Consider the following 13,801-nt stretch of genomic DNA (forward strand, 5'->3'; position numbering starts at 1 on the left):
ATTTAGGCGCTGCAGCCTGTAGAAACAGCCAGCGCGTTACAGAGAGAGAGCATTACTTTTGGTAGTTTATAAGTAGGCTGTATTTAATTTACTTAAACACTAATAGTTATATAGCGCCACTAATACAACACATTGCATGTCTCTCTCTGTCTCTCTGCTGGGAGCGACGAGCACACAACCGACTGTCTGTCTGTCTCTGGCTCAAATGGGGCTGTGACGTTGAATTGTGGGCGTTCACTCCTTCTCATATAAATAGGGGGCGGGGCTAAAGCTGCATACCTTTGAAACGATCTGAAGCACATGAACGTGCATTCATTCTGGCTTTACCGTCCTGGCTCAACACAGTCTGGTTTGACAAAGTCTAGCTCGACAAAGTCGCTCCTTCTCAGCCTGGCTTGGCGTTCGTGGAACGTAATAAACCAGGCTGTACGGAGCACTTTGTCAAACCTTGATTTGGCTTAAATCCAGGCTTATTTAATTCTGCTTTGTTCAAAAAGGTCAATGCTAAGGAAGTAAAAATACCTAAAACTTTTACTTGAGTACAGTACTTAATTACTTTATACCACCGGATTTCACCCCCACCCCTTCGTGGTAGGGGTGACATCTGATGGCCTCATAAAAAAACAAATGAACGATTAAAAAAAGTTACTACTTTGTTTTCTACAAAAGGATTAAAAACAGACAGACAGACAGACAGACAGACAGACATTGATGCATTTCTCAAAGATGAAAATGGACTGAAAACTGTCTGTCTTCATGTTTCACTACTGGGTTGCTTTCAACTGTTTTACTTTTGTGTACACTTTAACCCTTGTTTCCTTATATTGGATATGGAAAAACTATTCAAAAACAACCAAAATAGCAGATCTACAAGCTCATAATGCGACCAGGGGCCTGTTTCACGAAAGCATTAAATAAGCCTGGATTTAAGCCAAATCAAGGTTTGACAAAGTGCTCCGTGCAGCCTGGTTTATTACGTTCCACGAACGCCAAGCCAGGCTGAGAAGGAGCGACTTTGTCGAGCTAGACTTTGTCAAACCAGACTGTGTTGAGCCAGGACGGTAAAGCCAGAATGAATGCACGTTCATGTATTCCTATAAAAGACCATGAACTCGATTGCAGATTCCTGCAATCGACTTGACCAATCTTGGAGCCCAAAACCAGAGCAGAGTTCTTCTCTGTGGCTGAACAGCAGCACCACTACTTACAAGTAAAATGTATAATAAGCAAGAAAGGAAACATGGCCGCAATAAATAGATCCAGGGAGAAAGGTGGCAAAGTATTGCTGACAAATAAAATGCACAAGTCGTCCACAAATATATAATTTACAATTTATATACAAGTCCATAAATATATAATTCCGTATAGGCTTAAACATGAGGAGTTTAAGTGAGTATTGGAATTATCGCCTACTAATGTACAATGCTATATTATATGCGCCATGCAATGTTGACATTACATGGAATCCATCTATCTATATATCTAAAGTGCCGTCCGTCCACGGGGGTCCCCGGACCACAGGGGTCAACGGGGGTCCACGGGGACCCGCATGGATCCCCGGCTGCCAAAAGGCAAGTTTTTTCGGGCTTGTAGATCTTCTATTAAATTGATTATATCTTATTGTATTTATTTCATTTTATTTGAAGGCAGGGTAATTAAAATGAGTCCATATACAAACATAGGTGTTGAATTAACTGTCGAAAAAGTCATTGGTTTACGATTGGAGTCATTAGACTAACAGCTCACAAAACTTGAAGAACAAGGCACTGGATTAATAAAGCTTGACTGTTAGCCTGGTCCGGACCAGGCTAACTTCACAGCTAAATTTCCATGGTAAACTAATGTAGGATTGCTTTCATGAAGCCGAGTCATGGATAAATTTATCCAGGGTTAACTGGCTAAATTAATCTGGCAAAATAATTCAGCTTTCATGAAACCGATTCATGGCTAATCCTGGATAGATTAAGCCAGGATAGCTGACTTAATCTCTATTTCTGCTTTCGTGTAACAGGGCCCTGTTGTATTGGGCCTAAGTGATTAATCTTGTTTGATATTTGATTGTGTTGTTGTTTTGTTTCACGCAAAACACTTAAAACATTTCGAACCATTTCAAAATAGTTCAACCTGTGAAACGTGTTGCTGATGTTGGTAGAAAGCCGCAGTGTGATGAGCAGCGAATGCAAATGGCTTTCTCTTGTGGTCCCAGTTGTCTGGGTTTATTTGCATTTCATGCAAAGTGTCATGGAGTGCTGCCACTGTGGTCTCACCGCTCTATCAAAACAAAATAAGACTTCATGTCACGAAACAAGGTGTGACAAGGAGGAGACATACCCATATCAATCATATTCATAAAAGTTGTAATTTATTTATTTAATTTGAATGGAGAATATAGGCCACAGTGCACAGTAAAAACAATATATATATAGTATAACTAGGCCTAACATTCATATGCATACAGTATGACAAATGAGAAGGCAAGCACAAGAGTGGATTCATAAAAGAGATGAATCTTGAAAATAGATTTGTATGTTCAAATCGAAAATTCTGAAAACATGGTGGTCAAGTCCTTGGTAACGTTACAGATGCCCTGCCTGCAGGCTTCACAGTAGGCAGGCTCGTGGGGTCCTCTAACTTCAGTGTTATGAAAGGTCCTGTTCCTTTCGCCCACATATTCACCGTAGCACTTTTCCCTGATCTTCTCCATCAGCTTCTCCAAAAAAACGAAATAGTTCAACCTGTGAAAAGTGTTGCTGATGTTTGTGTGGTAGAAAGCAAGTGTGATTTTCAGCGAATGCAAATGGCTTGCTCTTGTGGTTCCAGTTGTCTGGGCTTATTTGCATTTCATGCAAAGTATCATGGAGTGCTGTCTCTGTGGTCTCACGCTCTATCAAAACAAAAGACTTCATGTCACGAAGCAAGGTGTGACAAGAAGGAGACAGACCCATATTAATAATATTCATAAAAGTTGTAATTTATTTATTTAATTCGAATGGAGAATATAGGCCACATGCACAGTTTAAAAAATATATCTAAAGTATAACTAGGCCTAACATTCATATGCATACAGCATGACAAATGAGAAGGCTAGCACAAGAGCAGATTTATAAATAGGGTTAGATTTTTGAATGACTCGAAAGAGATGACTTCTTGAAAATAGATGTGTACGTTCAAATAGAAAATTCTGAAAACATGGTGGTCAAGTCCTGGGTAACGTTACAGATGGACAGGCTTGTGTGGTCCTCTAACTTCGGGGTTATGAAAGGTCCCGTTCCTTTCGCCCACATTTTCACCGTAGCACTTTTCCCTGATCTTCTCCATCAGCTTCTCCAGGACGACTTCAATGTTCTCTGAGGGGAACCTGGGGTCCTCCATATAGGGGCTTCAGTGCACCACTTGCATTTCTGACGAAAGCATCTGACCTTAGTGTACAAGGTATTTTAAATGTAACTGTGCTGTTTTACATTTCTGCCTACTAATTCAATCAATAGATCGCTGGGGATGGATGCTTTGTAGTTTGGAGATCATTTTGACTGGCATGCTACATTTTGACGACTTCAGTCATGTCATTGACACCGCGGCCATCACTACACATACCCCCCCTCCCACCTTATTATTTTTTGCAGATCTAAAGAGATCTCATAAATAGCCCCTATAGAATCCTCACAAAGGAAATCCGTCGCCACAAAGGAGTTACGGAGAACTTTAATCCATGGATCCTTCAGCACAGTTTTAGAAACGTTTTAAAATTCTGCCCTCGTTTCTCTCTGAAGAATTGATTAATATGAATAAATTGAATACATTAAAAAAACTATGATCCAGTAATTTACGTAAATTACTAAAGTAAGTTACTTTACTTTATTTGGACAGGACCAATGAACATTCAGTACATGAACGTGTATTCAATAAGATGAAAATTATCGCATGTAAATACCGGATTTAGCTGGAAGCTCATTTCCATTCGCAGTCCTCATCAAGATTGATTGTTTATGTAAACTACCTTTGCTTTGGTTATAAACTAATCTGTGATCTGCAGCCATTTGGAAGCTGAAGAAACCATTACACTCTGACAGCGTTGAAATCACAGTGTGATGGATGACAAGAATCCTAAACTGAAGGTAAATATTTTTTTCATGGTGCATACTGTAGGCCTACATGTGTCTCATTTGTAGGTTAAAAAAATGGATTAAGCTCTGATTGTGATAAACACTTCTAGTTCTGTGATATTTAACTGTTGATTATATTACTTAATCTTGCTAATGTCAATTTTAGCTGCTTCAGCCATCAGTCCAGCCCTTTGTGATTTTGTGCATCATTACCATCAGTGTCATGAAGGGTAAGGAGTGGTCTTTTAATATTGATGCTTAATTTTTGTTGTTATCTCGCTCCAAACACCACCCCAGCATCCCGCCTGTGGACTCTAATTATGTATGAAAATGTTCCGAAATAATAGAATATCTACAAGAATCAAGGTGGTTTTATTTGTCACTAACTTATAGTTAGTACTTATAGTAGAAGCAGTGGAATGTTGTTGGGACCGGTTCCGCACATTACAATCACAATGGGCTCGGCAACCTTTTTGACATGAAGTGCCATGTTTTTATTTCCTTGATAGTCAGTGTGCCATATCAACATTAAGAATGATGACACCACATCAACATAAAATATTTCTGATTTTGATTGTCCATATACATAGCAACCTTTATTTATTTTTCTTCTTTTGAAATATTTTCAGGATTAGACTCCAACCCCAGGCATCTCTCTCCCAGACTCCCTCCCCAGTCAGAGTTCAGAGTTTGAATGAATGTAAAATTATGTGCAGGATGTAATTTGCATACAGATGTGAGGGGACTTGGTTTAATTGACTACATTTCCTTTAATATTTAACTTTAAAAGAAAATCCTCTCACACTTGTGGCAGTGTGCCAGTCTCCAGTGACTATACTGCCCTGGGCCAATGTTGGTGTCGTATATTATGAGGCATTAAACTGCAACAATAGCCGCTGGTTCGCCAAATGTCGTATATTATGAGGCATTAAACTGCAGGTTAGCAGGCTTGTGGTTGTATTAAGAAGTGGAGGAGAAGAGAGAGTCGGGACCAGGTTTCCAACTCATTCATTTATTCCATAAAGACCACAATAAGCAGCATAGAACCAGGGGCAGAGCCCTGAGCTCCACACAGCCTAACGGCCTGGCAGTACTAGTCTAATCATTTTAGAGACACTGTTTTATACACATTAGAATGCATGTGGGGTGGGGGTCAATGAGAGCCCCCAACAGCGAAGATCAAGGAACGGCTGTTGATTTCATTTGCAAGTGCCTGGAGGAAGGGAGTGAAGTCTCTCAGTTTAACAATAGAAGATGTAAATCACCCTTCACACCTAGCCAGGCTAGGCTCCCTCCTAAACAACAGGTCACTTGAATAGGCCAAAATGCAGACAGTCTGTCTACAACACATTATTATTACTAGGTTACTTTAGTATCATTTCTTTATATGTTTTGACTTGCACACTGTTCAGATACCACATTGGCACCCATGCCTAAGGTTGCCCACCCCTGAAATAATAACATGACATATAAAAGCGAGCAAGTCTGTAAGAGAACAAAAAACCATAACATGACCAGAGTCGTCCCACAGCTCCATGTGATGGTGCCATTGTATTGAACTGTACGCGTCCGGATCCCCCTGCTCTCCTGGAGGCTCTGGGACCTGTCTTCAAGCTGAGCGCCATACGGCCCGTCATGAACATGTCGACACCCACCTATGTCAACACATCCTTCCTCCTGTACGGTATTCTCGGCGTGGTACGTCCTCTTGTAGAATCAGTGAACGTTCTGTTCTCCACAACATAGTTATTACAGTGTGGACCAGAGGTCAGCAACCTTTTTGACATGAAGTGCCATGTTTTTATTTTCTTGATAGTCAGTGTGCCATATCAACATTAGCACCACATCAAATTAAAATATTTCCAGCAGACTTTGATTATCCATAATACCTATTTTTTTGTATTTATTATTTTCTTTCACATCAGGACATTTTGTCATTAGACCCCAACCTATCTCCCAGACTCACTCCCCAGTCAGAGTTCAGAGTTTGAATGAATGTAGAATTATGTGCAGGATGTAATCTGCATACAAATGTGAGGGGACTTAATTTAATTGACTAAATGTTTTTAAATATTTTATTTTAAACCAGAAATCCTCTGTCTCACACTTATGCCAGCATGTAACAGTGATCACCTCTCCCTGTGCCAACAGCACCCGTGCCTATAAGGTTGCCTACCTCTGATTCACCATTCATTCCAGTATTTCATTTAGCTCAAGTATTGTTATGCAGTCTGGACTTTCAATTGTCTATGGTAGTTTGTCTTTAATTGTATTGTGATACATAAGCCTTCTAAAAGCAAAATAATAGGTCGTTATGTAAAGAATTATATATTTCTTAATTATTATTATTTTCTCTTTTATAAAAAAAAAAACAGGATGAAAAAGCTCAGCTTCTGACTACATACATCTGGCTCGGTTTTGTGAGTATTTTATCTTAAACAATGTAAAACAATTATTTAATTTCTTTCACTATTCTACATTCTGACAACAATGCAACAGTCCAAAACTCAGTAATGACAATACAAATATTCTGCATTGTCTATGACTTCATTATTAAAGGAGTTCACCCCCAAAAAAAGTGCTTATTTTAGATCAATTACACACCCCATGAAGCCTTAAATTCATGGAGATTTTAAAGTTGTTGTCGCATTCCTGAGCCAAAAATTTCATGGGGTGTGAAATTGATAGAAAATAAGTATTTTGTTGGGTGAACAACTCCTTTAACCCAGCATCCATATAACCTACTGCAGGCCTGCTTTGTGTACAGCACAGTAACACTGGTTTGTTGTTTTAGTCCTGGATGAATGAGTTCTTCAGCTGGGACCCGGTCCAGTGTGGCACCCACAGCATTACTCTACCCAGAACAAAGTTTTGGGTTCCAGATTTAGTGATCAACGAATTGTGAGTTCTGTTACATGTACTACATGATTGTCTCTTAACAAGTAGAGTCGTTCCAATACCCATACCAGTATCGGAAAAGCTGCCGATACTGCCCAAAAATGCTGGTATCAATATCAGCGAGTATGCCAGTCTATGCCAATCCGATACTACGTAATTAATAATATGGCATTTTCATTTGCACTGAACAATTGTGGGATCGCTAAGCAATCACACTATGTCTTTATTATTATTTTGGAATCGCTAAGGCGATATTTTGGGAGATATTTCACTTTTAATTGCTTAAAATTTCAATGGGGAAATACCATTTAGCTACAGTGGAGCCTTGCAACTGCTTATTAGACCCTAGCAACACCATATTGGAGCCTAGAAACCACCTATTATACCCTAGCAACCGCCTATTATACCCCAGCAACCACCGTTTTACCCTAGCAATCACCAGTTATACCCTAGCAACCGCATATTAGACCATATAAACTGCATATTAGACCTTAGCAACCCTCTTTTAGACCCTGGCAACCGCTTATTAGACCCTACCAACCACCTGTTTTACCCTGGCAACCACCTGTTTTACCAGGTGGTACTCTGTCGGATCAGTACTCGGCATGATAGCCTGGCATTGGCCAGTGAACCCACGTGATAAGTCTAGCTAATGTCAGGCTAATGTCCTGAGAATGGGTTAAACATGAGGAATTACTTTAAAATACTTTACAAAAAGGTCATTCTAGAGCAGTCTGCTGTTCTGCTTTGTTCCCGTCTTGCAGCATGGAGAAGAACGACGCTCCGTCTGTCCCCTACGTGATCACCTTTCACAACGGCTTGATATTAGACTTTCTGCCCATGAGGGTAGTCAGCTCTTGCAACCTTGACATCTATACCTTCCCCTTTGACGTCCAGAACTGCACTTCTCACCTTCAATTCCTACATGTACCTCGGTGAGGTGCACCGCTTTGCTCAAGAAGGGCTCCTCCTCAGCACCCAAATGTCACATTTAGTTTTGTTTCAGATACAAATAGTTTTTGGTTGTTCCCTCACATGTGCTTTGAATACTACTAATAATGGATAATAATGAATAATAATAATAATAATAATAATAAACTTTATTTGTATAGCACCTTTCATGACATGAAATGCAGCTCAAAGTGCTTTACATAGCAAGAATACAATTACAGTTAGAACCAATTTAACAATAAAGCAAACAAAAATAAAATAAAATAAAAGCAAAGGCAAAAGCAAAGGCATAGAACAACATTAAAATAGGGAATACAGTGAGGAATTAAAAATCAACCAAAGAATCAGCTAAAAGCAAGAGTGAAGTAATAGGTCTTGAGCTGTGCTTTAAAGCTATCGACAGAGGCTGCCTGTCTTAAGTGTAATGGGAGTTTATTCCACACTGTCGGTCCGTAAAAGCAGAATGCTGCTTCACCGTATTTTTTATATGTCATTGTAGGCACCTCGAGCAGGTCAGCACTTGAAGACCTGAGGGCCCGGTTTGGAACATATCTCTCTAGGCAGTCAGAGAGGTAGGAGGGTGCCAGACCATTTAGAGCTTTATAAACTAATAAAAGAATTTTAAAATCAATCCTAAAAACAACCGGGAGCCAGTGTAGTGAAGCTAGAACTGGAGTGATATGTTCTCTCATCCTGGTTTTAGTTAAAATTCTGGCTGCCGCATTTTGAACAAGTTGTAATCTGTCAGTTGTTTTCTTTGGCAGGCCAGAGTAGAGTGCGTTGCAGTAATCAAGCCAAGAGAAAACAAAAGCGTGGATCAGCGTTTTTGCATCGTCTAACGACAGATAGTCTCTAATTCGCGCAATATTTCTAAGATGAAAGAAAGCAATCTTGGTGACATGATTAATGTGTGTATTGAAATTCAATTCAGAATCGATAATCACCCCCAGGTTCTTTACTGTGGTGTTACTTTCTACAGCCAGGTTACCAAGTCTACTTGTTATTGATTCTCTCTGCTCACTGGAACCAATTATGAGAACTTCTGTTTTATCCTCATTTAGCTTAAGAAAGTTCTCACTCATCCAGCATTTTATACTGGACAGACAGGTCAACAATGGGTCTAGAGCGCAGGGGTCGTCTGGAGCTACTGAAAGATACAGCTGGGTATCATCAGCATAGAAATGGAAGTTCACTCCGTGATCGGCGATGAGTTCTCCCAGCGGTAGTATATACAGGGAGAACAATAAGGGACCCAGAATTGAGCCCTGTGGAATACCAGAACAGATGTTGTGTTTGTCTGAGTCAAAGTTAGCTAGACTGACAAAATAGCTTCTGCCTGTTAGGTAAGAGTGAAACCAAGACAAGGCTGTGCCTGACAAACCAATCCAGTACTCCAAACGCTGTAGTAGAATTGTGTGATCAATCGTATCAAAAGCAGCGGTTAAGTCAAGGAGTAGGAGAACAGATACATTTTTGTCGTCAGCGGACACCCTAAGATCATTAATTACTTTTACAAGTGCTGTTTCTGTACTATGACCTTTCCTGAAGCCAGATTGGAATTTGTTATGAACCTTATTGTTCTGTAGGAACACATCCAGTTGATGAAAGATAGTTTTTTCTAAGACCTTGCCCAAAAATGGCAGATTTGAGATTGGTCTATAATGACCCAGCACCAATGGATCAAGGTTGTGTTTCTTGAGTAGCGGCCTGACTACAGCCGTTTTCAGTGAGTCTGGAAAGACGCCTGAAAGTAGAGAGCTGTTTACAATTCTTAGGATATCTCCAATAACACTGTCTAAAACCTCTTTGAGAAACGGGGTGGGTACTACATCCAGTGAGCAAGATGATGATGTCATCTGTGATATAGTTTTACGGAGTTCCTCTTCATTAATTGCGCAGAATGATATTAGGCTTCCTCTGGAGGGATCTACATTTTTGCACCATGCACCATTTGCCGCATTTGCAGTGCTAGCAGCAGCATTCATAATACCAGCTCGAATGCTAGAAATTTTGTTTTCAAAAAAGGATGCGAACTCATCACACTTAGCTTTAGAAGCAGGGAGCGACTCCTTGTAAGCCTGGGGGGGGTTTAAGAGATGTTCAATGGTAGAGAATAAGACTCTGGCATTTTGCTTGTTGTCATTGATAATGCGTGAAAAATATGCCTGCCTTGCCAAGCGCAGTGCTTTGTTATAGGCCACTGTTGACTTCTTAAAGATCTCTAGGTGGACAGTGAGTTTGTTTTTTCTCCAAATTCGCTCAGCTTTACGACATTCTTTCTTGAATGGACATTAGGTATGTTTAGGTAAACTTTGACTTTTCAGAATTCAAATTCAAAAGCATCAAAAGTAGCAGATCTACAAGCTCAAAACACTTTGTGCCGTGCTTTGAGCTTGTGGATCTGCTACTTTTGATTATTTTGTGTGACGCTGTAGTATGATCAAGTAGGGCGTTAATTTGCAAAAAAAGACAAACAGTTAAAACATGGAGATGAGAGGATTCTGCCCGACAGGAACAAATCATAATTTATCTTTTTTCTTCTTATTTCCTTGTATAATCTCTCCTTTGGTCCCTCTGCTCCTCTCAGAGAATGAGGTGAGATTGACACTTGGGAAATCACTAGAGGCTATTCTGAAGCGTTCCAAGGAGGTGATGTCAGCCAACGGAGAGTGGGAGCTGATGGACATCACATACACTAAAAACATTGCGATGTATACTGACGGAGCCATCGATAAGCTTGCATTCCATGTACGTTTGAATCTTAAATCTTTTTCTTTGTTGCTTTTTTCCCCTCCAATTTAGTCGTTATGCCAATTAATTCCTCCCCACGGACAATTGTGTGCTGTCACTGCTGTTGTATTACTGACTCACCTGCCAGCGGGGAGCCCCAACCGGGAGGACGTAGGGCCTTCATTCTACTCCTCCCGCCAAGCACTCCCTCCCGACAGGTGCTGCCCCCAGCCCGTAGGAATACGTGCAGTGACAAATATCATCTTCCCCGCCCCGGCTTCCCTCCCCGAACACGGGCCAATTGTGTTCGTGTAGACGCTCGACAAAGCCGGATGTACCACGGTGAATTTGAACTCAAAACCTTCGCGGCAGTGGTACTTTACCACTGCGCCACCCGAGCACTTTAAATCTAAAATCTTAAACATATTCTATGGAATATACTGATAGCAGATATTTTATGATTTGTAGTAATAATACCCTTAACCCATAAGCAGTGAACCTAGGAATGGTTTGTTCTTGTCCCTTGTAGATCAGAATAAGACGCAGGCCTACTCTCTATGTGGTGAACCTCATCCTTCCCAGCTGTTTCCTCATCATAGTGGACCTCTTCAGCTTCCTGCTTCCTCCCCAGAGCGTCGACCGCTCCTCCTTCAAGATGACCCTCATCCTGGGCTACACCGTCTTCCTCCTCATGATGAACGACCTGCTGCCGGTCACTGGAAGCAGCATACCTCTCATAAGTCAGTAGTACAAGCTGTCCAGGCGTAATGGCCAGAGGACTAGCTAGCCTTCTGTACGGCTTAACTAGAATGTCATGTTTCTGAAGGACCATGGATTGTCATTGTGTGCGTGCGTGCGTGCGTGTGTGCGTGCGTGTGTGCGTGCGTGCGTGCGTGCGTTAGGGTTGCCAACCTCCCCTTGAGATACAGAATCGTCCCTTATTTGTACACTAAAAGACGTGTCCCCTTATTGAACTGATAAGGAACCCACTTTGTTCCTTATTTGTGGGAATCAATCAATGACACACATGTTACAAGTTCAAACAGCTCATATACATACGTACAGTATACTATAATCCAGGTTGTTAACCACTAAACCCTATAGACTTAGTAAACTGGACCTGAGTTGTCTCTGTACTTGGACAGTTTTTTTTCCAGTCTACACCAAATCACTTTGCCAAAAATAATCAATCTACAAGATCGGCTTCTGTTCCCCCCAGAATTATGGATGCTGGGTTTCAAGTGGATAATACACAAAAACTATATATACAGTGAGATTATATTTTTTTCCTGGGCGTCCCTTATTCTTTCTTAAAAATACCCTTGGCAACCCTAGTGTGCGTGCGTGTGATTATTACGACTATAGACGGCACAAGGACTTCATGTAATGTCCTCCTGGAGAATGACTCCCACAAATCACACAGGTGATTAGGGAAAGTTCTTAAATCACTTTGTTAACAATGCTCTCTAGTCTGTTATCACAGTGTGTGTGAAATATAACCTTTCAGATGTGCTGCATGAGAACAATAACATGTTGACTTCCATCACTCCTTCTGCTCTCCTTCTCTCCCTTTTATCTCTCTCTTCCCAGATGTGTTCTTCTGTCTCTGCCTGGCTCTGATGGTGGCCAGCCTACTAGAGACCATCCTCATCACCAATATCCTGTGTGACTCCAGTTGGAACATCACTCCGGTCCCCCGATGGGTCCAAGTGTTGGTCCTACATATTCTGGGCCCTCTTGTAGGCCTTCCTCCAAAGCCCAAAGAAAAAACTAACTCAGGTATGGGAATAATATAGTACGAGTTATATAATTTAAAAAAATAGTTTTATTCCACTATAGCACCCTGACCAAGACCACATTTCTATATACATCTGATTATGTTACATCCTCAATGGGGCAACGTTAACAAACTCTTCTCATAAAAACAACACAATGCATAGCACCCAATGAAAGGAAATAGCCAAGTACATTTCGCTGGGCACACATGCACTGAATTAGGAGGTCTAATGCACCTGCATGTGCCAGAAGGGCCAGATGATATCAGTTCAGAACTTTGCCGTTTTTATACACCCCGTTCACTCAAAGCCATTGATATTTACCTCCCATGCCCAGCTATTTTACACTAATGTCATGTGCATACCTGTTTCCTAGAAGTGAATGCCTGCCCTCTGGTGGCAGTGGAGGACAAGGCTGATGAGAAAGCTCCAGAGGAGAGGGGGCCAGAGGTGGAGGATAAGGCCCTGGAGGAGATGAGGAGGCTGGGTAAAGACCTCCAGGCCATCCGCCTCCAGGTGGACCAGCAGCTGACAGGGAACCAGAGCTCTGAGGAGTGGGTCCAGGTGGGTTTCATCGTTGACCGCCTGCTCTTCATCTTCTACATCATCTTCTTATCAGTCAGCTTCATTACCATCATCGGTATCTGGGCCAGCACATATGCAGCTGATAATATGTAGATGACTGTTTGTTACAAGGCCCATTATTGTAGACCAGGTTTTTTCAGGCCAAAGGACCCCATAGCTAAGAGAGAGATGAAACAGGGATCCCCACTACATATTGGATTCATGTTAAATTTGAGTTTTTAGCGAGAATTTAACGACTTAAACCCTCAATACTTTTTAAACTTGACCTTTGGCTCTATACTTGGTCTGCTTTTTTCCCCCTGTACAACAAACCTCTTTGCAGTATCTCTGAGGACCCCTTAGGGGTCCTGGACCCCTTGTTGAAGACCCATGTTGTGACATAAATAAATTGTTGAAATTGCTCAAGATTTAGTTGACCTTGTATTTTGAACTGTACTTCCATGTGTTTTTTTCTTTGCAAACTTCTAAATAAAGTATTCAAGTATTCAATCATAGTTTTGCGTTTCTTTATGTGAAGGCTTTGTTGGTTGGAATTTGAGTTAACACTAATGGACACACAAAGTCCCATACAATTTGCTTGAGTCATTATATGTGGTTGATGTGGATATGCTTTTGAAGAATCTAGGAAAACAAGTGAACACTAAAAAAGTCCTTGAAAACAATTGACTAGTTCTTCATGTGAGAAGAACATCCCTAGCCTGGTAAAGCCCCTCCCTCCGGAAAATCTCATTGTCTCCGCCAGGCCGAAAGGCATGGCGA

At 41.1% G+C, this 13,801-nt stretch overlaps 1 pseudogene across 1 annotated transcript; it reads left to right on the forward strand.

The window, feature by feature from the left end:
* Positions 1–4,043: 4,043 nt before the first annotated feature.
* Positions 4,044–13,135, forward strand: LOC308086978 (5-hydroxytryptamine receptor 3C-like; annotated as a pseudogene). Its single transcript, XR_013935085.1, has 10 exons — positions 4,044–4,115; positions 4,270–4,333; positions 5,635–5,801; positions 6,479–6,523; positions 6,898–7,004; positions 7,766–7,936; positions 10,540–10,700; positions 11,212–11,422; positions 12,273–12,461; positions 12,834–13,135. The product of XR_013935085.1 is annotated as a 5-hydroxytryptamine receptor 3C-like (transcript).
* The last annotated feature ends 666 nt before the right edge of the window (positions 13,136–13,801 follow it).

Source organism: Gymnoscopelus braueri (genome assembly GCF_963280865.1).
Source record: "Gymnoscopelus braueri genome assembly, chromosome: 6".
Lineage (NCBI taxonomy): Eukaryota > Metazoa > Chordata > Actinopteri > Myctophiformes > Myctophidae > Gymnoscopelus > Gymnoscopelus braueri.